Genomic DNA, 26104 nt, shown 5'->3' with positions numbered 1-26104 from the left:
CTTTGAGCATAAATTCCTCTTTCTTTCCTTCCCCAACCCTCCTTCACCACTTTGTTCCCATTTTTTCCTTTCTGTTAGCAAATATCTCTAATGCTTTTGTTATATGCCAACCACTGAGCAAAGTACTGCAATAAGTCAAGTGAGAACTCTTGTTTTCCTTCAGAGGGATCATTACATATTAAGAGTGACAGAAATATAGATAGCTACCTGTATATGGTATAAGCATCACACAAGACATACATATGAGGGATTAAGGAAGGCTCCAGAAAGGATATTTGACTAACAGATATTTAAAGGAAGGGTACTCACTGCAGGAGAAAAAGCACATGAAAAACCATGAACACCGCTGAGGTGAGGTGGCCAAAGGCCACTGACGTGACTGAGTTCTGTGGCACAGGGTGTGCGAGGCAGAAGATGGGAGTGGCGACGTTGGCTGGCCAGGCTTACATATAGAGGACCGAGCATTTTGCATTTCTAAATTCCCACATCGGACAGAAGCTGAAGGGGCTAAGAAAAAGGGGCTAATATTTCCCTCCACTTGCTTTATACTCATGACTGGTTTAACTGAGAACCTTTAACTGGTTACTGTATAAAAATGAAATAATTTTATTTTTCCAATATCTGTTACCATCTATGCTTTGTTCAATCCTATTTCCCAGTGACAAGTAGGCTTCCTTAATGGCATTTTAGTTCAAACCTCTGTCTCTCTTTAAGACTTGGGGTCCACCAAAGTGCTCTGGAGTTGATAGAGGAGTCATCTGTTCTCTTTCATACCACCCTCTAGACCCTCCTTTCTCTTAGATTACTTCTCTGGTAGTTACGAGGCTCAAAAAATAGAATACATGGTTATTTCTTATAAATATAGCTCATTCACTTTGCTTTACAGTAGAAACTAACAATATTGTAAAACAACTATGCTGCAATAAAAAGATTTTTTTTAATAATATGTCATTTAATGTACAGCCCTCTGTCTCAAAAAAAAAATTATATAACTGTGTCTTGACTGCTAATGGGTACTTCAGCTCTCAGAGCTTTCTGAGATGCTACCCTCATTTGGCTCAAATAAAATTTTCCGTCTTTTTTAAAATATGAGAAACAGCTTTCTTACTGTTCTCCTGTGGCTATCTCCTTTCTGTTAGTGATCACTGGTGATGTAGCCTGGATGGGTGGAGAACCAAACATGCCTGAGCAAACCCCCCCCTCCCCCCACCAAGACGTGGTCCCCTAGGACCTCAGTTACCTTCAGACTCCCTGGAAGCAGCACACTGTAGTCTTCTGGCACATTCACCACTTTCCCCAAGCAGCGTCAGTCCCTCCTCAAAGCACCTGATCACTCTTTCCCATCTGTCCTCAGCAGCTGCAAATGCGAGGCTTGCAGACATGAGCAGCACCCATCTTTTCTACCCTTCAGGTGGATTACCTTGGGTTAGTCCTTGCCGCCTTTCTCCTCTTCACGTCAGCAAAGTCCATAAGTGGACACAGAAGTGGACACAGACTTGGGAGGAAGATGTTGACCTTCCTTCCTGGAAAAACATAAATTTTAGAAACACTTTTTTATGGGGTGTCCTTTCTTGCCTCTAACCAAAACTCCACTGAATCTCCCCAAACCCATAGGAACACGAGTGAAAGGAATGTGACTTCTATAAGACCAACTGCCCTCCCGTCAAAAAGATAGATACCTCCTCCTCCTCTGTTTTTGATGATAAAGAACATCAAACTATTCTACCTCCTCTATTAAGAAGAACAAAACAGATAGGAGGGGTGAGGAGTCACAATAGCGCAACAGGAGCATGTGGAGTTCACCTCTCTGCACAAGTACATCGGGAATGGGACAGTTCTCACAACAGAGCATGTGCTAAACACTAGTAGAGGACCACAGACAGTAAAAAGATAAAATCCCCATGCAACCAGGAAGGACAAAAGAAAGCAAAGAGGAAAGGGGAAGGGAACCACCCCCGTTCCTGGTGGGGAGATCAGCTGGGACAGAGGGGAGCTTCAGGGGCTCAGAGGAGAGCGCAGCAACCAGGCAGGACAGAGTAAGACCTGCATAGACGGTCTGTGTCAGCCCTGCGCCTCCCAGCCTGAGTCGTGTGTGCTGGTGTGGATGGAGGCTGGGTGCTGGAACCCGGGGTCAGGGAGGGGACTGTGGTCAGCTGCAAAGAGACAGCCTGAAGGGACGGGTAAGGGGCTCCACAACCGCGCATGTTTGTGAGAGAAGTCCCGGCCGCCGTTTCCTCTTTCCCCACGCGCCCGCCCCAACCTCCTTGGGTGCTCGGAGGGGCTCCGGCCTGAGAAGGCTGGGGGAAAGCCCACATGCAGGGTGGAGCTGAAACCACAGCTGAGCCCCAGGGCCTGTGCAACTAAGGAGGGAGGGCAGAACTCTCTCCTTACAGCTGTGGGGACCTGGGATCTATACCCATCCACCTCCCCACCACCCCTGCCGGCTTTGTAAACTCAGCCCCTGCCAAACACCTGAATGAGCAAGAGCTCCCACCACTGAGAGGAGTCTAGCTTTAGCAACTGTGGGCTTTGTGGGCACACACATATAGAGATTAGGCCAGGTCACAGTCTGAGCTGCCTCCATAGTTCCCAGGGCAGTCCTGCACAGTCACGGCAGTCCTGGGACCTGACTTCAGTGCGTGTAAGCTGGTAGCCTAGTGAATACAATGCCTAAGAGAAGCCAGTCGCTGCCATTCCTACGGTTAAGGAGGGGCTGAGAGCAGGTCCAGTAGCGGCTTAGTGTATGAGGCCGCAGAGCGGGTGAAAAGTGACACAGCAGAGCACACGCACGGGTGAACCACTCTAGAGGAGGAAAGCTCAGCGACTTCTCTCCCAGCGGTTGTGCTCCAATCCCACCTGCCTCACACCGCAAATCAGAAACTCAGCTCAGAAACAGATCTCGGGTCCCTGCTCCAACCACTAGGGAGCAGACCCTGTTCCTGACAAGGCAGAGACAACCTCAGAGCAAGGGAAGGCCTCGCTCAGTATCCAGTGCAGGCCCAGGTCACCTCACCATCAGCCATACCTTCTATCAGGGTAATAACACCCAGCATACACGGAGGAAAGAGGTGGCAGACATCCATACTAAAACAGCCCTACCAGCAAAAATGGCTCAGATAGTAAAGAATCTGCCTGCAATGCAGGAGACCCAGGTTTGAGCCCTGAGTCAGGAAGATCCCCTGGAGAAGGCAATGGCAACCCATTTCATTACTCTTGCCTGGAGAAACCCATGGACAGAGGAGCCCAGCAGGCTATGTAGTCCATGGGATCACAAGAGTCAGACACGACTGAGTGACTTAACACTTTGACTACACCAACAAAAAGTATTAAGCCCATAGAAGTTACACAGGGGCATTCCCACATAAAAATAGCACTCCAAGACAGCCTGAGAGTCAGGCATTGGGAGGAAGAACCCTGGAGCATTTGGCTTGGACGGCAGGCGGGTCCTGAGTGTAGGCGCACCACAGGGCTGAGAGAAGCAGAGACTCTCGGAGGGCACACACCAGGTTTCAAATGTACCAGGACCCAGCACAAAGCAATACCTCCATAGGAATACAAATAAACTCAAAGTGATTTAAAGACCTAAATGTAAGACCGGATACTGTAAAACTCCTAGAGGACAACATAGGCAGAACACTGACACAAATTGCAGCAATATCTTTTTCGATTCATCCCCTAGAATAATGAAAATGAAAACAAAAATGAGTTAAAAGCTTTTGCACATCAAAGGGAAACCATCAACTAGACAAAAAGACAACCCAAAGAATGGGAGAAAAGATTTGCAAATGATGTGACCAACAAGAGATTAATCTCCAAAATACATCAACAGCTCATGCACCTCAATATCAACAAACAACCCCATCAAAAAGTGGAGAGAAAATCTATTAATCAATAGACATTTCTTCAAATGTACAGAGAGCCAAAAAGCCCGTGAAAAAATGCTCAACATCACTAATTATTAGAGAAATACACAACACTACAATGAGGTATCACCTCACACTGGTCAGAATGGCCATCATCACAAAATCCACAAACAACAAATGCTGGAAGGAGTATGGAGAAAAGGGAACTCTCCTACACTTTTTGTGGGAAGGTAAATTGATACAACCATTACGGAGAACAGTATACAGGGTCCTTAAAAAACTAACTATAGGACTACCATATGATCCAGCAATCCCACCACTGGGCATACATCTAGAGAAAACCATAAATTGAAAAGACACACGCACCTCAGTATACACTGCAGCACTGTTTACAATAGCCAACAGATGAATGGGTAAAGAAGATGTGGTCGCATAACACACACACACACACACATAATGGACTATAACTCAGCCATAAAAAAGAACGAAATAATGCCATTGGCAGCAAAACGGGTAGACCTAGAGATTATCATAATAAGTGAAGTAAGTCAGAGGAATACAAATATCATATAATATCACTTATATATGGAATCTAGTAAAAAATTATACAAATGAACTTATTTACAAAGCTGGAACTGACTCACAGATCTAGAAATCCTACTTACGTTTACCACAAGGGAAACATGGGAGGAAATAATAAATTAGCAGATTGTGATTAACATGTACATACTACTACATATAAAATAGATAACTAATAAGGACCTACTGTATAGCACAGGGAGTCCACCCAATATTCTGTAATAACCATATGGAAAGAGAATCTGAAAAAGAATATATACATAACTGTTTCACTTTACACCTAAAACTAACACAACATTGTAAATTAACTATACTCCAATAAAATTAAAAGAAAAAAAAAAACAGAGATAGTAGTGGTTCCCTAAATAGAAACTTAGCTCTGAAAGAACCAGGTAACTTTTCTCAATAATAAACTACTATATTCATTGTGACATTTGTTCTATTTCTTTTTTTTTTAAAAAAGTTTTTAATAAATACTTCATAGCATTTGGTTCTATAATAATATACAAGACGGTCTAGATCATGAATCTTCACCATTCTCTCAGTGTTTAAATCCAGGCTAAGGAATTCACAAGCTATGTGACAGCAAGTTACTTGGTTTCTTTGTGCCTCAGTTTCCTAATATGTAAAATAGAAATACTGATGATATTTCCTTATCGAGTTCTTTTAAGAATTAAAATTACATATATGTTTAATTTTTATATTAGTGCTAGCATTATATGTGTGTTTGCTATAGTAGTTGTTGCTGTTATTATTATACATAAGGTAAATCAATAAGGCATGAGAGTTTCTCATCTATATCAAATAAGGCTTTATTAAAAGTCAGTCACTGGTATCTTTGCTATATTCTGGGGAGGCATATTTCTATATACATAATCATTTGTGGAAGCAATTCAAACCACTCTTTGAGCTTGCCTTGTTGCTGAGTTAATATATATATTAAAAGTACCTTGATTACCAAGATTGTATTTATATGCTTATTAAACAAGGAAAGAACAACCTAAGCTTTTTCTACTTATCAGCTTCTTCTCAGCTCCAAAAGAATAATTTAGGACCAGAATAAGAAATGCTCTTACATTACTGGGATATATATATCTCTTAAAAAGTTAAAGCCAAGGGACTACTTAAACACAGGAGAGGATCTAGGCTTTGCAGTCTGTGAGTATTCTCCAGTTGGACGTGAGAACATCCGTCAGTCAGAACCTGAAGGGCAAGTTTATGCAGGCTTGTGATTGTATCCTCCATACTACTCTCCTTCTGGAAAGTACCATACTTTAGAAAAACACTCCCACAAAACTCCGTTGGTTGTCGTATCCTCCAGACAACTATGATTGGTTTTGAATTCTACAGGTTCAATTGGATATGTGGAAAGGACCAAGGAAAGACATCCAGAGTTAACAAAGGGATGGGACAGCATTTTATCAAGCAAACACTGACAGGATTAGGATTCTTTGGTTTGAAGAAGAAAGCTTCATCAGGTGCTTAATGAGATCATATTCAAAATGTGTAATTTATTGGGAGTAAAAACAGCATAAATCCATTGTATTTCTTCAAGGGAAAAGAAACTAACATTCACTGAGTGCTTATTAGGTACCAGGCTATCTATCCATCCATCCTTCCAGCCATCTACCTATCTTATCTGATTTTTTTTCCATAATAGTCTTATGAAACAAGGCATCTTTTTTCCCAAAAAAATGATCCTCAGAGACATTAAGTAATTTTCCCAAAGACCCTTACATAGAATATAGCAAGCCTAGATTTGAAATCTAATTGGCTTCACTGTACAACTCCATTTCCTATAATGTGGCATGAAAAAGGCTTTATTGAGTTGGAAATCAGTGGTCACGCCATTTATAAGCTACATTCAGACTAAGCTGGACATAGTGAAGAATTTCCTAGGATAAAAAATGATAAAGAAGTAGAACTGACTCTAAGCCTAGAAGTCTAAGTAGAATGAATAGCCCATCACCTGGCATGGCACTGGAGGCCACATGCAGGCTACAGTGTTAATTGTGGTAGAGGCTAGGGTGTTGGGCTGAGCTTACCACTGGCCTCCACCTCCCCCTCCTAGTTCCTTAAACAGACCTCCTTCAGCAGCACACAGGGTGGCTGTCGTTCCAGGGTTTAGTCCTTACACAGAGAAGCCTTCCCTCAAGCTATGCTGAACAATGGCATTTCCTGCTAGAGCTGTTTCCAAACCTTTTCTTTCTTTCTTCTTGTTCACAAAAGCTTATTAGCAGCTGCCAATCAGCATTCTTTAGCATTTGGCACTGTTTTCCACTTGAGTGAAATGACCTCTGTGATAAATGCAATCGCTAACGCTAATCCTCTGTTAGGATGAAGCCAAAAAATGTTCAGGCCTTACCCTGACATCGTAACAGAGTGACCCCATTTCTCAAAAACAGGAAATGGTATCCTCGACTAGGTCCCATTGTTTCAACTAGTATAAAGTGGTTTGTTTTACCTAGTTAATAATCCACCATGAAGAATATTCTGTTCTCTGCAATCATGGAAAAAAACTAACTCTTGAATCAAAGAAGTAGTTTTTGAATCCTGACCTTTCTGCCATCTACTGTTAATCTTAAACAGAACACATCCCATCTATAAGCATGAACTTCCTATTCAGCCAAAGGGAGACAAGCATAGGACTCACCACCTTTCTGTAATAAGTACTAGTTGGGGCTTCCCAGTTGGCTCAATGGTTAAGAACCCACCTGCAATGCAGAAGACGTAAGTTCATCCCCCGCGTCAAGAAGATCCCCTGAAGAAGCAAATGGCAACCCACTCCCGTATTCTTGCTGGAGAATTCCATGTAAAGAGGAGCCTGGCAGGCTACAGTCCATGAGGTCGCAAAGAGTCAGGCACAACTGAACAGCTAAACAACAACAGCCAAGTACTAGCTTCATCCAAGTGTTCTGAGAAAACAAAACTCATTTTCAAAGCCTGGGTTAGTTTGAAGACCTATGTTGAACGCTTATTATTAAATACATATATATATGTACCTAGGTATGTAAAACATTTCTTGATACAAAATACTTGAGACAGAATTAACCTTGTGTTGCTGGAATATTTAGAAGGCGACACCTTAGTAATTCTCTCCAAAGCCCAGAACGCTACAGTTTATGCTATATGTGCCCTGCTGACCATCAAATACATAGATAATGTGGCATAAAGTTATTGTCACTGTGCCCCCAGTGGGAGAGGTATTTTACATTTGTGTAGGTCACTGGGCCTTTAGCAGTTTTCCTATTAAGGTGTAATACTGCTGAAAGTAGGTAATCAGCTGAAATTGGAAATTTCATTATTTGAAAACTCTCCTTCCTGATGCCTTCATGAAAAAAGCAACTACATAGGATATTTATAAAAATGAATGTACTTTAAAAGGCCATATGTTTATGTATTTTTCACCTAAGTTGCAACTACTTGACATAAGATAAGTGGAAATATTTCAGATTCCCAGTTAATTTGATCCATAGAGACAACAGAACTATCTCATTGAGCCTCTTCATAGAGTTACTGCGGTTTCTTAAACTGATATCTGAATCATCTATAGCTATGCCAGACATAACGAGGCAGAATAACATCCCCATTAACAGTATGAGCGCCTTGCTTCGGGTTCAAGTTGACAGACGCAGCCCACATCTTAATCTCCTCTTCCTCCTGAGACCCCATAAAAAGAAGCTAATGGAATAACAAAACAGGGCGAGAGGACAGTCCCATAACTATAAAGGAAATGAGAGGGGGCATCAAAGGCCAGAAGATTTCAGCACACTTCTGCATGACAGAAAGCAGATGGAAGGGGAGAGATGGAAGAGGCAGAGAGAGGCAGCCCTGCCTTAGATCAGCTCCAGAAGAAGGGCACGTGCTGTGGCTCCAGGGCACCTCGCCCGTGGCAGTCTGTGTGACTGCCGTCTCCTGGCGATGTGTTTCCAGGGCTGCCTCCCACAGCACGGCCCTCCACGGTGAAGCTGCCTTGTAGAGAGGAGCCCAGAGTGCAGAGAGGAGCGGATCTGCCTAACAGAGCCCAGGAAACCCGGAGCCTGCAGAATAGTGACAGCAGATGGCACTGAGAGCAGAGCCCGAGAATAGGATGATGTGACAAGATGCCCCCACGCAGCAGGCACAGCCCTGCATGCAGAGCAGCTGCCAGGCAAGTCCACACCACCAGTTGGGAAATGAACTCTGCTCTAAAGAAACAGGAGGACTCTCCTGAGGAACCGCCCCCACACCAAAGCCCTGCTCTACGTGCTAGTTGGGGCTTCCCAGGTGGCTCGGTGGTAAAGAATCCTTCAGCCAATGCAGGAGCCGCGGGTTCCATCCCTGGGGCAGGAAGATCCTCTGGAGAAGGAATTGTCAGCCTACTCTAGTATTCTTGCCTGGAAAATCCCATGCAGAGAGGAGACTGGCGGGCTATAGTCCCTGGGTTTGCAAAGAGTTGGACACAACTGAGTGACTGATGGTGTGTGTGTGCACTCACACACACGTACTAATTAGGGAGCAAGTTTCAGGTTTGCCCCTCTAACCTGAAGTTTTTCAGTAAAAAAGCTTTGCCCTTATGTGCAACACTCTCCGAAGCCTTTCTACCACTTTGTTCTTAAATGTGGACAGACAGCCACAGGTTACCAAATATTTTAACAAACCTACCAAGGGACAGAAACAGGATTAAAACACACATAACAAAGACCATCCCAGAGATAACTCTGGAACAAAACAGAACTTAGTGAAATGAAGTTGACCCTTGAACAATGTGAATTCAAACTGTGCAGGTCCACTTATATGTGGATATTTTTCAATAATAAATGCTCTAGTACTGTACTACCTACAGGTGGTTGGATTCAAAGATGTGGGGTAAATTCAGATATGGAGGGCTAACCATAAATTACACTCAGATTCACTCCCACCCTTTGTTCAAGGGTCAGCTGCTCCAGTATAAACATATGTTTAGCAATAGGGAGATAGCCACTAGAATTAAAACTGAAATGGTAAAAAGCTATTGCCTCTGGGAAGCCAGTAGGTTTCTCAGGAGAGGTAACACAAATTGCGTTTTGAAAAATGTGTTTGGAACTAGACAGGGGTTAAAAAGAAAAGAACTGCTGAGTCACTTCAGTCGTGTCCGACTCTGTGCAACCCCATAGACGGCAGCCCACCAGGCTCCCCCATCCCTGGGATTCTCCAGGCAAGAACACTGGAGTGGGTTGCCGTTTCCTTCTCCAGTGCATGAAAGTGAAAAGTGAAAGTGAAGTCGCTCAGTCGTGTCCGACCCTCAGCGACCCCATGGACTGCAGCTCACCAGGCTCCTCCGTCCATGGGATTTTCCAGGCAAGAGTACTGGAGTGGGGTGCCATTGCCTTCTCCGTAAAATTATGTGCAAAAAATCCTGGAAGTATTTTCCTAATACCGCAAAGATTTCCTGCTGCTGCTGCTGCTAAGTCATTTCAGTCATGTCCGACTCTGTGTGACCCCATAGACGTCAGCCCACGAGGCTCTCCTGCCCCTGGGATTCTCCAGGCATGAACACTGGAGTGGGTTGCCAGTTCCTTCTCCAATGCATGACAGTGAAAAAGTGAAAGTGAAGTCTCTCAGTCGTGTCCAACTCTTAGCGACCCCATGGACTGCAGCCTACCAGGCTCCTCCATCCATGGGATTTTCCAGGCAAGAGTACTGGAGTGGAGTGCCATTGCCTCCTCCTAATCTTCAACTATTCAAATACTTCCTTTTGTCCAGTAGAGGGCATACACTATTTTATCTTACCTTAAAAAATCATTTTAGCAACAATACAGAGGCAGAATTTTCTAGAAACTAGCATTTTCACATCAATAAAATAGCTGCCCTGAAAAGTGTTGACCACCCTCTACGAATCGAAGGAATCCATATGGAGTCGATGGTCTAACTGACCCCAACCAAAAAATTTCTCCCAAATCCAGGTATCAGTAAGCCCAAGGAGAACCAGTAAGTGGTCTTGCCTGTAAACAAATGCATCTAGGGGAACCCATCATCTCAGGTTAGCTGGTCTGTGGAGCTATCGCTGTTGTTCTTGCTCAGTGGAACAGGCCTGTCTCTGTAGGGATAACCATGCACCTCTATTTGGCACAAGAGTGTCCATCTCCACACTCTTAAGACCACGACAGGCTCTTGAGACCATGAGTTGGTGGGGCCAGGGAGCCTCTGTTTGTTCCCACATTAGGCCTGAACAGTTGGCCTTTCCAGGGAACACTCTGTGAACAGGACCTCGACTGGAATCATTTGCCCTTTTGTTCTCTAGCCAGCTCCTTTTGCCTTAATGGGAGACGCTCTTTTACAACTAGCATACTTCCATTTCCCAAAATAATGCTGATTTAAAGTAGTCAGTCTTCTTAGTCTAAGTGCCTAGATATTTACTTACAAAATATACAGTCAGTGTAGAAAGCAGAAGCATTTCTGACCTGAGAATCATGAGACCTGGGTTCTAGGTTCAAGTCAGCCACCTCCATGTGATTTACAAAGTGATGAGGTTGAGTTGAAGAAATGAAGTCCTAGATTCTTCTGCACTCTATCAATTCAGTTCAGTCACTCAGTCGTGTCCAACTGCGACCCCATGAATCGCAGCACGCCAGGCCTCCCTGTCCATCACCAACTCCTGGAGTTCACTCAGACTCACGTCCATCGAGTCAGTGGTGCCATCCAGCCACCCCATCCTCTGTCGTCCCTTTCTCCTCCTGCCCCCAATCCCTCCCAGCATCAGAGTCTTTTCCAATAAGTCAACTCTTCGCATGAGGTGGCCAAAGTACTGGAGTTTCAGCTTTAGCATCATTCCTTCCAAAGAAATCCCAGGGCTGATCTCCTTCAGAATGCACTGGTTGGATCTCCTTGCAGTCCAAGGGACTCTCAAGAGTCTTCTCCAACGCCACAGTTCAAAAGCATCAATTCTTCGGCGCTCAGCCTTCTTCACTGTCCAACTCTCACATCCATACGTGACCACTGGAAAAACCATAGCCTTGACTAGACGGACCTTTGTTGGCAAAGTAATGTCTCTGCTTTTCAATATGCTATCTAGGTTGGTCATAATTTTCCTTCCAAGGAGTAAGTATCTTTTAATTTCAGGGCTGCAGCCACCATCTGCAGTGATTTTGGAGTCCAAAAAAATAAAGTCTGACACTGTTTCCACTGTTTCCCCATCTATTTCCCATGAAGTGATGGGACCAGATGCCATGATCTTCGTTTTCTGAACGTTGAGTTTTAAGCCAACTTTTTCACTCTCCTCTTTCACCTTCATCAAGAGGCTTTTTGGTTCCTCTTCACTTTCTGCCATAAGGGTGGTGTCATCTGAATATCTGAAGTTATTGATATTTCTCCCAGCAATCTTGATTCCAGCTTGTGCTTCTTCCAGCCCAGCGTTTTTCATGATGTACTCTGCATAGAAGTTAAATAAACAGGGTGACAATATACAGCCTTGACGTACTCCTTTTCCTATTTGGAACCAGTCTGTTGTTCCATGCCCAGTTCTAACTGTTGCTTCTTGACCTGCATATAAATTTCTCAAGAGGCAGGTCAGGTGGTCTGGTATTCCCATCTCTTTCAGAATTTTCCACAGTTTATTGTGATCCACACAGTCAAATGCTTTGACATAGTCAATAAAGCAGAAATAGATGTTTTTCTGGAACTCTCTTGCTTTTTTGATGATCCAGCGGATATTGGCAATTTGGTCTCTGGTTCCTCTGCCTTTTCTAAAACCAGCTTGAACATCAGGAAGTTCATGGTTCACGTATTGCTGAAGCCTGGCTTGGAGAATTTTGAGCATTACTTTACTAGCGTGTGAGATGAGTGCATTGTGCGGTAGTTTGAGCATTCTTTGGCATTGCCTTTCTTTGGGATTGGAATGAAAACTGACCTTTTCCAGTCCTGTGGCCACTGCTGAGTTTTCCAAATTTGCTGGCATATTGAGTGGAGCACTTTTACAGCATCATCTTTCAGGATTTGAAATAGTTCCACTGGAATTCCATCAGCTCCTCTAGCTTTGTTCATAGTGATGCTTTCTAAGGCCCACTTGACTTCACATTCCAGGATATCTGGCTCTAGGTGAGTGATCACACCATCATGATAACATTGTATAATTTTGTAAATTTTAAAGGATATAACATTTTGGTTTCTGGGATTCCTCTGTCAGTCCAGTGGTTAAGACTCCACACTCCCAAATGCAAGGGAGCTCAGGTTTGATCCCCATCAGGGAACTAAGATGCCACATGTGACACGGTATAGCCAAGAAAGTTAATAAATCAGTGTGGCTTCTGGACTTGTAGAACTGTTTCCAGATGTGGAATCTTAGGGGCCAATGGGCTGTAAACAACTGGCCCTCAGGAGAAGCTGGCTTGAGTTATCCCTACCCACTCGCTCACAGAGCAGCCATCTTTGATGATTCTCACCAGCGTGGATGGTCAGCTTCCGCCAGCACATCTCTGCCCCTTGTCCCTCAACAGCAGTGCTACGTGGTGCTTCCCAGAGTAACTAAGGGGGCCCGATGTGCTGAGAAATACACTGAATATATTGCAAATCTGAAAGAGAAACTTTATTCAGGTTGTATAGTTTTGGGGCTCTGTGGGTAAAAATCTTCCTTTACCACAGAAATGTAAATGACCTTGCCAAAACAGAGGGCAGGTTGGGTTACTGAAGGGGATTTCTGTATATTTTTAAAATGTATTAAAACAATATATTTATATATGGTTGTTACCCTCTTTATTTTGCCCTCTGCCAACTGAAGAATTTATTTAGGGAGAATACAGGAAAATTAAGGAGACAGAGAGCTAGTTGATGTTTATAAATGCTTGAAAGAAATCAAATCCTACCCCTCCCACCAAAACAAAACTAAACTTCTGATTTATAGTCCAATAAAGACAGACCCGCTTCTTGGGTAAGATTCCAGGCCTTAATTTTGCCACCAGGTAACCTGCATAGAGGAGAAGGCAATAGCACCCCACTCCAGTACTCCTGCCTGGAAAATCCCATGGACGGAGGAGCCTGATAGGCTGCAGTCCATGGGGTCGCTGAGGGTCGGACACGACTGAGCGACTTCACTTTCACTTTCATGCATTGGAGAAGGTAACGGCAACCCACTCCAGTGTTCTTGCCTGGAGAATCCGAGGGACGGGGGAGCCTGGTGGGCTTCCATCTATGGGGTCGCACAGAGTCGGACATGACTGAAGTGACTTAGCAGCAGTAGCAACCTGCATAGAAAGACTAAGAATGCTTATCTTATGGTGCCCTCCTTCCGTCCTGTAAGGGGAGAGGGACCTTCAGAGCTTGAATCTCAGAATCAGGGCAGCAGATGACCCCAGATCATCTCTGTTTCCCCCAGTTATCATCACATGGTTTCATTTCTCCTCTTGTCCCTGTTTCCACCTCTGCTCCTAGTGAAGCTGTCAGCTCATTTTTCTTAGCCCAGTTTCTACTGGCCTACTGCTTCTTTCTGCCATTTCTTTACTCCATATGACATCCTTTCCTAGGCCTTACAATCTCTCTTCCTTACATCTGTAAAGCTGAAAATGTAAAAGGTGTCATCACAGCAAACTTTAAGGATTGCCAAAAATTTATCAGTGCTAAAAAAGTGCTGAGGTTACAGAGAACTGGAAAATATTTAAGAGCTACCAATTCATAGGCTTCTGTTTGTAATTCTTTCACAGGACTTGGATTTCTATCGCCATCTGCTGTTGAAATAACAACTGTCATTTTTGATTTTTTGGTTTTTGATTTTTAATTGTCCAATGCCTTGTATAGGACAGCCAGAAGTTTCCAAATTTGGAATTTCAAGTAAAATATCAAAATATATTTTAGAAGATGACATTGAGAATCTATACTTATATTTTTCCAGGTAAAGACTTTTATTTAAGGGCTTCCCTGGTGGCACAGAGGTTAAAGCGTCTGCCTGCAATGTGGGAGACCTGGGTTTGATCCCTGGGGTGGGAAGATCCCCTGGAGAAGGAAATGGCAACCCACTCCAGTATTCTTGCCTGGAGAATCCCATGGACAGAAGAGCTTTGTGGGCTACAGTCCATGGGTGGCAAAGAGTCGGACACAACTGAGCGACTTCACTTTCACTTTCACTTTCCTTACTCCCCGGGATTCTCCAGGCAAGAATACTGGAGTTGGTTGCCATTTCCTTCTCCAGTACATGAAAGTGAAAAGTGAAAGTGAAGTCACTCAGTCGTGTCCGACTCCTAGCGACCCCATGGACTGCAGCCTACCAGGCTCCTCCGTCCATGGGATTTTCCAGGCAAGAGTACCGGAGTGGGGTGCCATCACCTTCTCCGCTTAAAACCGAGGAAAGATGTAAAAACAGAGGCGTGTAGGCATCATGAAAGCAGGCAATTCAAAGACATAGACAGTAAAGTTCAAAAGAATATTTTCTATATTCAAATGGTAAAAATATAGCATGAACTACTACATATTTAACAGTAGCTGATATGTTGTAGGTGTTTTATGTGGATCTCATCTGGTTCCAATGATGATTATTGTCATTATATATGTGAATACTAATCCACTTTATTGATGAGGACACTGGGGCTTAGAGGAGTTAAGGGTGGTGCCTAAGGTCCACAGCCAGGAAGTGGCAGAATTGAGACTGAAACCCACATTTCTAAGTCAACACCTTACTTGCTTCCCTGATAGCTCAGCTGGTAAAGAATCCGCCTGCAATGCACGAGACCTGGGTTCGATCCCTGGGTCGGCAAGATCCCCCCCAAGAAGGGAATGGCAGCCCGCTCCAGTATTCTTGCCTGGAGAATTCCATGGACAGAGGAGCCTGGCAGGTACAGTCCATTGGGTCACAGAGAGTTGGACACGACTGCGAGACACACACACACGCCCTCTCCTGCCTCCTCAGAATCCCATGTGTTTTGTCATTACAAATTGGCCAATTTGGAGGCGTAAGTAAGACATTGAAATCCAGTGTGGAACTCAACATGACTCCTGGGGTTTGGAAAGTTGTTATTTTAGTCATTGTCAGAATCTAGTTATACAACAAAAGTAGAATGACCACCTACGGTGATTTCACTGAACTTGCAACATGCTGAATTAGAAGAGAGAGAGGAATAATTGTTCCCCACTGTTGGCATCTGTTTTACCTTGCAGAAGTAGGGAGAAACCTTGAAGTCACAGAGTAGGAATCTGGCTCTCAAGAGTTTCTGGGCTACCCCGGTCAGGGGTCTTGCACACGGAGGCTGCTCAGTGCCAAGCGGCTGGGACTTATCTTAGAGAGATGCCACAGAACCCGCTAGGGAGTTTGGTTTTGGGGTTTTCTATAAATAGTCCTTCTTTCTGTGTGCCCGGTTCAATGCCAACATGATGACTTACCCCTGCATACATTCCTTGGAAAGCTTTTCATTTTTAAATAAATTGGTTTAATAAAGGACTTACACTGTGAAGAAACTTCCTCCTCATTATTGTATAATTAAACATATTCGAAACAGTGTGCTGCAGAATAGTCAACTAGAAAATTGCTCCTCTTAATCAATACTCATTATAATTAATGCTGATAATAATATGATCACCCATGACATTGACTGAGATGGCATTGAAAAGCTAATTAATACACTGAATGAAGCAAGGAGGGATAAAGAGAGCATCCAGTTGTTAGACCAGTAAAAAATGAATACAGGAAACATGATTCCACAACAGGATTTAGCTGCCCAAGCTGTCAGGAAGCTTTATCAATCACAAACCTCCTAATTGTTGTTCTAGTACCAGTCTGCTTTTTATATTTGCACCATTATCTCTCTATGAAAACTGTCCTTTTTTTAGCGTCTTTCTAGTATTAAGGCTGCGTTTGCTGATTTGAGTCTGTTTATGACCAATCAATAAATTTAATTGGAATTATAATGATGAGCCATGAGGTGGAGCCTGCCCTCCGTCTGGTAGGAAGAAGTGGACATGAATCATGCAGACAAATGTTAAGTCTACGCCTGGGCCAAGTGCCATAAAAATGTGGCCTGTGATGCTCTGAGTGTCTGGAATAGGGGAGCTGACCTCCTCCGGAAGGTCAAGGCGGCCTTGGAAGTCTCTGAAGGAGGACGCATTAACTGGGCAAAGGGAAGAAAGGGCCATCACCGACAGCTGCACCAACAATGATTACAAATGTGTCTGAGTGTCTTTCTGAGATGAGCACAGACTAGAACAACGTGAATTCAGTAGAGCTTGCCATTTAGAAATTTATAATAAGGAGGCTGACTCACCGTTGGCCGTCTCCTCCAGAGAGACCATTTGATGGAGATTTCCAGTGCTCATCAGTAATGCGTGATCTCAGCATAGATGCGGGTCTCTAAATCCCGTCTCTGCGCAGTTGTGCTCTTCCAGCGTGCTTTTGTCTGTCTGTCTGACGTTATTTGTTTGCGTGTTTATCTGCCTACGTGCCGGAACTTTGAGACCCTTCCTCACTGCTGTTGCAGCCACCTGCTGCTCTCCTCCTCGCCAGCCCTCCCCTGGCCCCTTTTCTTTATTCCCCTTCCCCTTCCTTTTCCTATAAACTTTCTCCTCTTCCTCCTCCTCTTTTACTTCTTATTCTCTGTCCATCTTTTTGTCTTTTTCTCCTCTTGGCTGTTCGTCCTGAAGGTAGGCTGATGTTTGTACAGTGCAGTGCAATTCGCAAAGGCATCTCAAGGACATCATCCCCTTTGGCCCCAGTAACAATTTTATTTAAGGGAGGCTGAGTAAGAATCATTGATCTTGTTTATAGATGTGTCAGAAGGTAAATGGCTTTTTCAAATTTGTGTATCTGGAAAGGGAAGAGCCTTGACTGTAACACAGATACCTCCCAGCCCCCACACTCTCACCACTAGACCACCTTATCTCAACAGAAATGTTGAAGACATCCTGACACATCTTTTAGGCTCATCTTGTAGGGTCCTTCTCTGTCCTGTTATTCACAAAGATGAGTCTAATCCTAAGTCATGGTCGGGGCGAGGGGTGGTGGTTATGGTTATTCATCCATCACATAAGTGTAAAACAGCTTCAGTCTCATCTGATGAATATTCACTGGACATTGCATTTGACCTTGACCTGAACCACCTATAATGATTTTCATTGTATTTTTTTCCTTGCCTGCCTATGACCTGGGAGGTGGCATGGCTCTGAAGAGCAGGAAATGAAGACGATTGCTTTGAGGATCATTTATCTGCCTTCATTAGATTACTCATCTTGAGACATCCATCTTTATGTATCCAAACTGAATCTTATGTCTCTGCATGTATTGTTATTCCCTCGGAGACCCTCCAATTTCATTAGGATTTCTGTTTACTTCCTTCTCCTGGCCAATTATAAAAGAGGTTAAAGAAAGAGCACATTCATACCCTATGCCATAAGCCAGATGCCCCTCTATTACCAGAAAAACAGTCAGTAGTCTTTCTCCTTTATTTAATCTCTCTGCTGATTTCCAGTCCTGGTAGATATTTACGCCACTGAAGTATGCTTTTAAGCTGTAGATCAGCAACCTTTGACTGATCGATCAAGTCAGTAAAGGTTTCTACTTGTTACATGGAAAAATCAGACTGCTCAAGAAGACTTATATAGGAGACAAGCACCATCCATCCATTCATTCAGGCAGTGATTTGACTGATGAATCTCTCATTCATTCTTTCCTTCAACTAAGTGTTTTCTGAATACCTAGTACATGCCAAACACTCTAGTGAGACATTTGAGAAAGTCAAGAAGAAAATGGCCCATTTCCTGCCCTTGAAGAGCACACAAGTCTAGTGGGAGTGACAGAATGTTGAAAACTGCAATAATTCACTGAGCTTGCCTCGAGGCAATTTCAGGACAAAAGAGAAAGCAGTTGACTTGGGGAAAACTAGTAGCACTGTTCCGATGTGCATTCCTGACTCAGTAGACAGGAGTTTGAGCAAATTCTGGGAGATGGTGAAGGACAAGGAAGCCTGGATGCTGCAGTCCATGGGGTCACAAAGAGCTGGACATGACTTAGCAACTGAACAACAACCAAACTCAAAGAGAAAAGAGCACCCTCTTTAGACTGAGGAATCTTCATGCTCACATGGGCTGGTATCAAGAGTTGGGAATTTTCCCTTCCCCCGATCTGTAAAAGCTGCATGGAAGTATAGAAGACAGTCATGTTTTTCACAGCCTATTCAATCCTGCAGTAGAAACTGTCCCTGTGGTCGAGCATTAATTATGCACCTTAATGGGAAAACTGCATTTCAATATCAATGTTGCATGATAGTAAAATGTGCAAAGGTCTCTCCCCTGATAGTGCTTTTTCTGCACCTCTGAGATACTTGCCCATCCTCAAGTCCCTCTCCTCGGTCTAGCAGTCTGGAATAATTTAAAGAATACAGCCTTTTGATTTAACTCAACCTTCATTTAAAACCTGGCTCTTACTAGCTGCATCACCTTGAGCTGTGACTGAAACGTCTGTCTCTTTATAGAGAAGTGTTTCATATCTACTTCATAAGATTGTTTTGAGAGTTTATTTTTTAAAATATGTAAATATCCTAGCACAGGAGGTTTTAGTAGGAATTAGCTCTCTCTCCTCTCTCCCTATATTCCATCTGCTCCTTTTCTTTCTGATGTGCCAGGACTTAGTCCCTCTTCCTCCACTCCAGGAATCAATTAACAAGCAAATGAAATCTCCATTCACTGTCCACAGAACAGACATTTCCTGTGCACCTCTTGTGTGCCCTTAGGGAGATATCGTCAGCAGTGTGGAAGATAGAACAGCGCCCACAGTAGTGAAACAAAGGAAGAAGAGAGAGTATGCCAGTTTAGAAAAGGGCACCAAGAGTTCAAATGCCCTTCCAGACCCCCAGAAATGCATTTCACAATGGCAGACTTTCGGAAAGAGTTGCAGATGTGAAAAGGGTACTTCTGGGTAAAGTATCAGCTTAATTCCTAATTTTAGCCTAATTCCTTATTAGCCTTCAGCCTAATTCCTTATTTTACACATAACAGAATAAGTCCAGAATCCACACAGTCGTGCACAGCTCACATACATGTGCCCACAGATGCTCCTGCCCTACACCTGGGTCTCCACTGAACACCATTCTATTAAAAGGGTTTATAAGAAACTTGTACACATGTATCCCTCAGAGCCATTCTTGACAGCCAACATGACATTAAATTTCCACCACACAACTTACTGCTTGTAGCTTTTATGTTTCATGTACAGGAGTTTCTCCCGCTCTCTAGGTACAGAACTCCTAAGGGTGGCTCCTAGGTTCTATCTGTCATGTAGTTATGAAGCAATCTCCCTACCATGGACGTGTTTAGTAAATCACGATTTGGTAAAGTTTCTTCTCCCACTATGACCTAAAGAATCAGGGATTCACTTTCCCTGAGTGACTGATTTTCTCCACTTCCAGTCATTTTTTCCTTTTTTTTTTAACTAGAGGAGATAAGCCAACTGATCTTACAAGGTATAAGGTAATGGAAGTAATTACTAAATTAATTAATTAATTAGTAAATGCTAATGTGTACAAGGCTTTGTAGGCAATTAGGAGTATGAATGCTGCCGCTACCACTTTTAATTGGTCAACCTTGAACAAGAAGCTTAACCTTTCTTGTCTCATCTTTAAATGAAGAAAACAATACCTAACTTGTAAGGACGTTATTAAGTATTAAATATCCATGTTTTCAGTTGCTTCGTCATGTCTGACTCACAGCAGCTCTTAATAAATGTTGGTGTGTGCTACGTCGCTTCAGTCATGTCCGACTCTTTGTGACTCTATGGACTGTAGCCCACCAGGCTCCTCTGGCTCCTCTGCCGTGCCCTCCTCCAGGGGATCTTCCCCACCCAGGGATCTAACCTGAGTCTCTTATTTCTCCTGCATATGCAAACGGATTCTTTACCACTAGTGCCACCTGGGGAGCCCCATACGCTTTGGTGATTAGAATTAAAACCAAAGCTCCTCTCACTAACCAAAAAAAAAAAAATTGTAATATATTTAGGTATGAAAAAGACCAAAGCTGAATGGTAGTGGTTTTATTCCCTCTTATCAATTCTGTTGTACAATTCCTGGCATATTTAGTGGGTTGAATGTGCTACAGCTTACAAAGCTACAGGAGAACCCAATCACTATATGAATATGCCTATCTATGTATTCCTAGATACAGATATCTATATATAAATAGATATAGATATGCTAACAAACAATGGTTAGGCCACAAGGAAACACTAAAAGCTGCGTCAACACCTTTCACCTTTGGCATGGAATAGAGCCTCAGCTATCAAATGCTAAGCCTTATGGTTAATAATAAATGTGATCTTTGCAGAAGGAAATACCATTATCATTACCTGGACTTGCCTGTCAACAAAACACACACCTCTGTGAGGAGCTGCTTAATGATATTCTCCCAATTTTAACTTATTTGGCTTCCATCTTTGATTTGGGAAAGGGGGGTTGATATAAGAATTAGAGTTGCCAAACATCTAAAATATTCTCATGTCCAGTCATCTGCTTTCCATGTGAAGAAACTATCTGAGACCAGAGACAGGCAAGAGGTTTTTTTAAGGCCACAAAAAATGTCAGTCAAGATCAGGGACTTCCTGGTGGTCCAGTGGTTAAGAATCTGACTTCCAATGCAGGGGATGTGGGTTCAATCCCTGGTCAGGGAATTAAGACCCCATATGGCGAGGGGCAACTGAGCCCACAGGCCACAACTACTAATACTAAGCCCATGCACTTGCCTTTGAGCCCTTGCCCCACAACTAGAGAGAAGACTGTGCCCCGCAACAAGGCCTCCTTGCCACAACTAAGACCCGATGCAACCAAATAAATAAATAGTAAAAAAAAAAAAAAAAGTCGAGCTTAAAACTTAGGCTCTTAATAGCCTAGCCTAGGACTCCTCTCTTTCCAGAGGACAATGAGGATGAACCAGAGTCTTCATTCCTGTTTATTCTTTTTCCCCTTCCTCATGCCTTTTCTGCTTTTACCGTCCATCTGAGACTAGGTGAGGTACATTGGCTCTTCTAGAAATGGATGGCGTTAGTGCTAAGAAGTAAGGATTACGGCTTAAGTGGCACATCCAGGCACCAGGGAACCCGGAGCAGATTGAGCCACAGGGTGGCACCGTAGTGAATCATGCAAATGGTCTGGGAGTTAAGCTCCTATAATAACCTGCTGTAGATGCAGACGTACCAAGACGAAAGACAGGTTCACTTAGAGCTTTGACCCGATTGCTGTTTTTGTTCGTTTGCATGGGGCTTCTTTTGCCTGTAGAGGGAATGATAATGGGGAAACGGGAGTTGTTTTAGGGGGAAGATAGTGGGAAGAGATGTAAAATAGCGGGAAGCATCTTACCCTGTATTGAGCTTACCCTGTGACACAACTATGAAGCTGTTTCTTGTCTGACAACAAGAATTTCTTCCACATACTCTTTAGTATCAGGTTTGGGAAGAATCAGCATTCATATAACAGAAGTCAAACTCAGCAAATGGACACGCGGGGTGTTTGGGTTCCTCATCTGCACTTCTCCTAGCCTAAACCCTCTCATCCTTAGCCCCCTCTCTTCGTTTTTGTTCCCAGTGTTGCAATCTGTCTTTAATCACAACCAGCTCTTAGGTTCCACTCCTTCACACACAGACATGGATGTCTGCTAGGCTTTTGCTCCACAGTTGTTCATTGAGCATGTTCTTTGTGCCTGGTATTTTACCAGATATCGGGGACACAACGGCAGAGGAAAAACAGCTTGTACTTTTTAGATGTCAGACACTAATCACAAAGTGAATATGACACTCAAGAACTCAGAGTCAAGTGGGAAACACAAGCATGCAAGTAAATTCCTATCTTTAGGGAAGACTGCAATCTTAGCTTAGTGGTTTATAATTTCCAGTTTACTCTTCTGATCTACCACTATACTGTAAACTCCTGAGAGGTAGAAACTGTCTGCTTTATCAATGTAGTCCTAGCCCCAGAAAAGTCCCCCTGAAGTGAACTCTCAGCAGATAATCATAAACAGATAAAGAGATAAAATATGAAGGTTAGGCTAATCCCTGTGAGTCAGGTGCAATGAAATCCTAAAAGAGCTAGCATCAGACAGAGCTAAGGAGAGCAAAAATTCAAACAGTTCTAAAGACAGGGGGCTCCCCGCACATAAAAAAGGGAAGGAAGAAGCCAGCTAGCTGCAGGCAGAAACGATGGTAAGGGAAAGTCCAAGACCAAGGGAGGGAAAGAGGCGTTTGAGGAAAAGCTAATAATTCAGAGAAAATCAAGGAGTGTTAATGTGATTGGAATTTAGAGAATTTCTGAGAGATGAAGCTACACATTTTTGTTCAGCGAAGAAATTGTTAATGATTCTCTGAAAATCACTTTGTGTTAATGTCAATGTCCAAAGTTGGCTTTCAGATTTCACCATGGTTAAAGGAACTAGTTAATGAATAACTCCAAGAAGGCCATGTACAGGAAGGTTCTGAACCAGCCGTTACTTCTAAGGGCAGGTGTCTGGGCAGAAGAAGTAGGTCAGTAAAAGAAATGAAATTTCTCAATTGGAAAAGCCAGGATGTAAAGCAATGATCTTCTACTACTTTTCCCGATAAGGAATAAAAAAGGAATCAGAAAATCCCTCAGGGCTCAACTGATTGTCGTTAAACCTTTCCCTGGAATTATAGTAAAGGAAACCACCTGGAAAATAAAACTATAGCAGGAAAAAGCTACAGGGATGTTTGTATAAGCCAACGCCTGCCATATTCCCAGAGAAAAGAACAGCTGAGTGCTTCTTCTAAGAGAAGAATTTTTAAGGGTCCAACTACAGCTAAATATTAGTGAGATGTTTGTATTTGCTTATATATTATTTTTAAAGTGAATTTTATTAACAATAGTTAACGATGTGTTCATGCTAGTGCTTTGTCGTTTTTTTCTATAATAATTCATACATAGATGTCAAGCATATGGAAACGCAGAATTCTATTAAAGAGGTTTATGAGAAGTTTTGACATTGGAATACTAAGGCCACCGCACCTACCCTTTACTAATATTGCTAGCCTTTCATTCAAATCCATTTTCTAAAGTGGCAGCAGTTGTGGGGATTGCATCAGCCTCAGAGACCTCCCCTGGCCTCAATAAACTGGTTATGTTCTCATTAGTCTGTACATGGGCTCCTGTCGTTCCCACAGAGTGCATTTGCTTCACAAGAATGTTGTAACAAATGACCACAAATTGGGTGGCTTAAAACAACAGAAATTTATTATCTGATAATACCGGAGGCTACAAGTCTGAAACTAAGGTGTTGGCAGAGCCATGTTCCCTCTGAAACCCATATGGGAGTTCTTCCTCCCCTCTTCCTAGTTCCTGGTGGTTTACCAGCAATCCGGGGCGGTCCTTGGCTTGCCGTGTACACCCAACTCCCCTGTCTGCCTTCATCTTTACATGGTAGTCTTTCTGTGTGTCTCTGTGTCTTCACATGGCTGTTTATTTATCAGAAGGCTGATCAGCCTGAAGAACTGGTCTACCTACTCCAGTATCACTTCATCTGAATACATCTGCAGTGAACCTATTTCCAAATAATGTCACAGTCAGGACTTCCACATATCCTTTGTGGAGGGGACATATTTCAACCCACAACACAAAGTGTAAATCCCTCAGGGCAGAGGCTGTGTCTTGTGTAGCTCTGTACATCCAAGGCCCAGCCAGTGTCTGGCTCAAGGGTTGCTGGTTAAGTTTTTGTTAAATGAATGGTGGTGATTGTTGTTGTTTAGTTGATATGTCATGTCTGACTCTTTGTGACCCTACGAACCATAACCCACCAGGCTTCTCTGTCCACGGGATTTCCCAGGCAAGAATACTGGAGTGGATTGCCATTTCCCCACCAGGGGATCTTCTCAACCCAGGGATCAAACCCAAGACTCCTGTATTGTCAGGTGGATTCTTTATCACAGATTCATCAGGGAAAAGTAAATAAGTGGTCTGAATTGGTCCTAGGTCTCTCAGTCATGTCCAACTCTTGCAACCCCATGGCCTGTAGCCCACCAGGCTCCTCTGTCCATGGAATTCTTCAGGCAAGAACAGTGGAGTGGGTGTCCATTCCCTTCTCCAGGGGATCTTCCTAACCCAGAGATAGAAGCCAGGTCTCCTGCATTGCAGGCAGATTCTTTACCATCAGAGTCATCAGGAAAGCCCAAATAAGTAGAGGTGTGTGCAGATACTCTGCCTTGCTCTCCTGAGAACTGAGCAATGCGTCTTTGTTTAACTGTCTAAGAGCATCTTCCAGGTCTGGCCTCAGCTCCCAGGTCTCCGCACCTCCATTAGAACCCTACATTCCTGTCAAGTGAGAATACTTGCTTTTCTCCAGAAACCAGGTATTCTCTCCCGTCCTTCCTTCCTGCTTTTCCTTGAGCATTAAGCATGCTCCTACTCCCATGTCTCTGAATCGAAGATTGCTTTCCTACCTGTTATAAAATTCATCCCAAATGCTTGTGGATATGTGAAGGTTATTATAATCAGTTATTTCTACACACTTCCTGTTGCACTAAAATGAGAGCTCCATGAAGCCAGCAACTAAGTTCTGTTTATAATTATATTCCCAGCACCAGCCACAACACCGGAAGTGAATCTGCCTTGAAACTCTAGGGCCCTCGATTACATGGGCCGCTTCAAGGTCCTGTACTTGTGTCATGCACATTGCTGGGTCCTGGCACATAGAAATCAGAGGAAAGGGAGTGAAAGGCAGGAGACCCGAGTTCGATTCCTGGGTTGGAAAGATTCCCCTTCAGAAGGGAATGGCAACCCACTCCAGTATTCTTGCCTGGAGAATTCCATGGACAGACAAGCCCGGCTGACTACAGTCCATGGGGTCACAGAGAGTCGAACATGACTTAGCAACTAAACAACAATAAATATTTGCTAGGTAAGTTATTAAGAGTTACCAACAACTTATCTATTAATATGGTCCTGCCATTTAATTTATCATCCCATTTAACCTCATTTAATACTTACAAAAGCAACCTGATGTAAGTACCATGTTATTCCCATTTTAAGGATAAGAAAACCGAGGCTCAGCAAGATGAGGTAAATTGACAGATTGCATAGCTAATAAATGGAAATCTGAGTTTCCAACTTAGGTGTGTGTCTGGAACCTTCCATGGATCACTGCTGTGTTGTGGCGAAGGGGCTTGTGTAACTCAGTGAAGCTATGAACCATGCTGTGCAGGGCTACCCAAGACAGACAGGCCATGGTGGAGAGTTGTGACAAAATGTGATCCACTGGAGGAGGGAATGGTAAACCACCCCAAAATACTTGCTGTGAGAACCTCATGAACTGTATAAAAAGACAAAAAGATACGACACGAAAAGAGGAGTCCCCCAGGGCAGAAGGTGTCCAATATGCTACTGGGGAAGAGCAGGGACAACTCCTAACAGCCCCAGAAAGAATGCAGTGGCTGGGCCAAAGCAGAAACAACGCTCAGTTCTGGATGCATCTGGTGATGAAAGTAAAATCCAAAGAACAGTACTGCATAGGAACCTGAAATGTTAGGTCCATGAATCAAGGTAAACTGGACATGGTCAAACAGCAGTTGCCAAGAGTGAACACCAACATTTTAGGAATTGGTGAACTTAAATGGACAGAAATAGTGAACTTAATGCAGATGACCATTATATCTACTGTGGGCAAGAATCCCATAGAAGAAATGGAGTAGCCCTCATAACCAACAAAAGAGTCTGAAATGCAGTACTTGGGTGCAACTTCAAAAATGG

The 26104-nt window shown here is 43.3% G+C and overlaps 1 protein-coding gene across 10 annotated transcripts in view; it reads left to right on the top strand.

Moving 5' to 3' along the window:
- Positions 1-26104, top strand: part of DLG2 (discs large MAGUK scaffold protein 2) — a 1420652-nt gene that overhangs the window by 950483 nt on the left and 444065 nt on the right. The window lies entirely within an intron of this gene.

Source organism: Bubalus kerabau, chromosome 5 (genome assembly GCF_029407905.1).
Source record: "Bubalus kerabau isolate K-KA32 ecotype Philippines breed swamp buffalo chromosome 5, PCC_UOA_SB_1v2, whole genome shotgun sequence".
Classification (NCBI taxonomy): Eukaryota; Metazoa; Chordata; class Mammalia; order Artiodactyla; family Bovidae; genus Bubalus; species Bubalus kerabau.
Note: the sequence above shows the minus strand (reverse complement) of the source record. Positions and strands in the feature narration are given on the sequence as shown.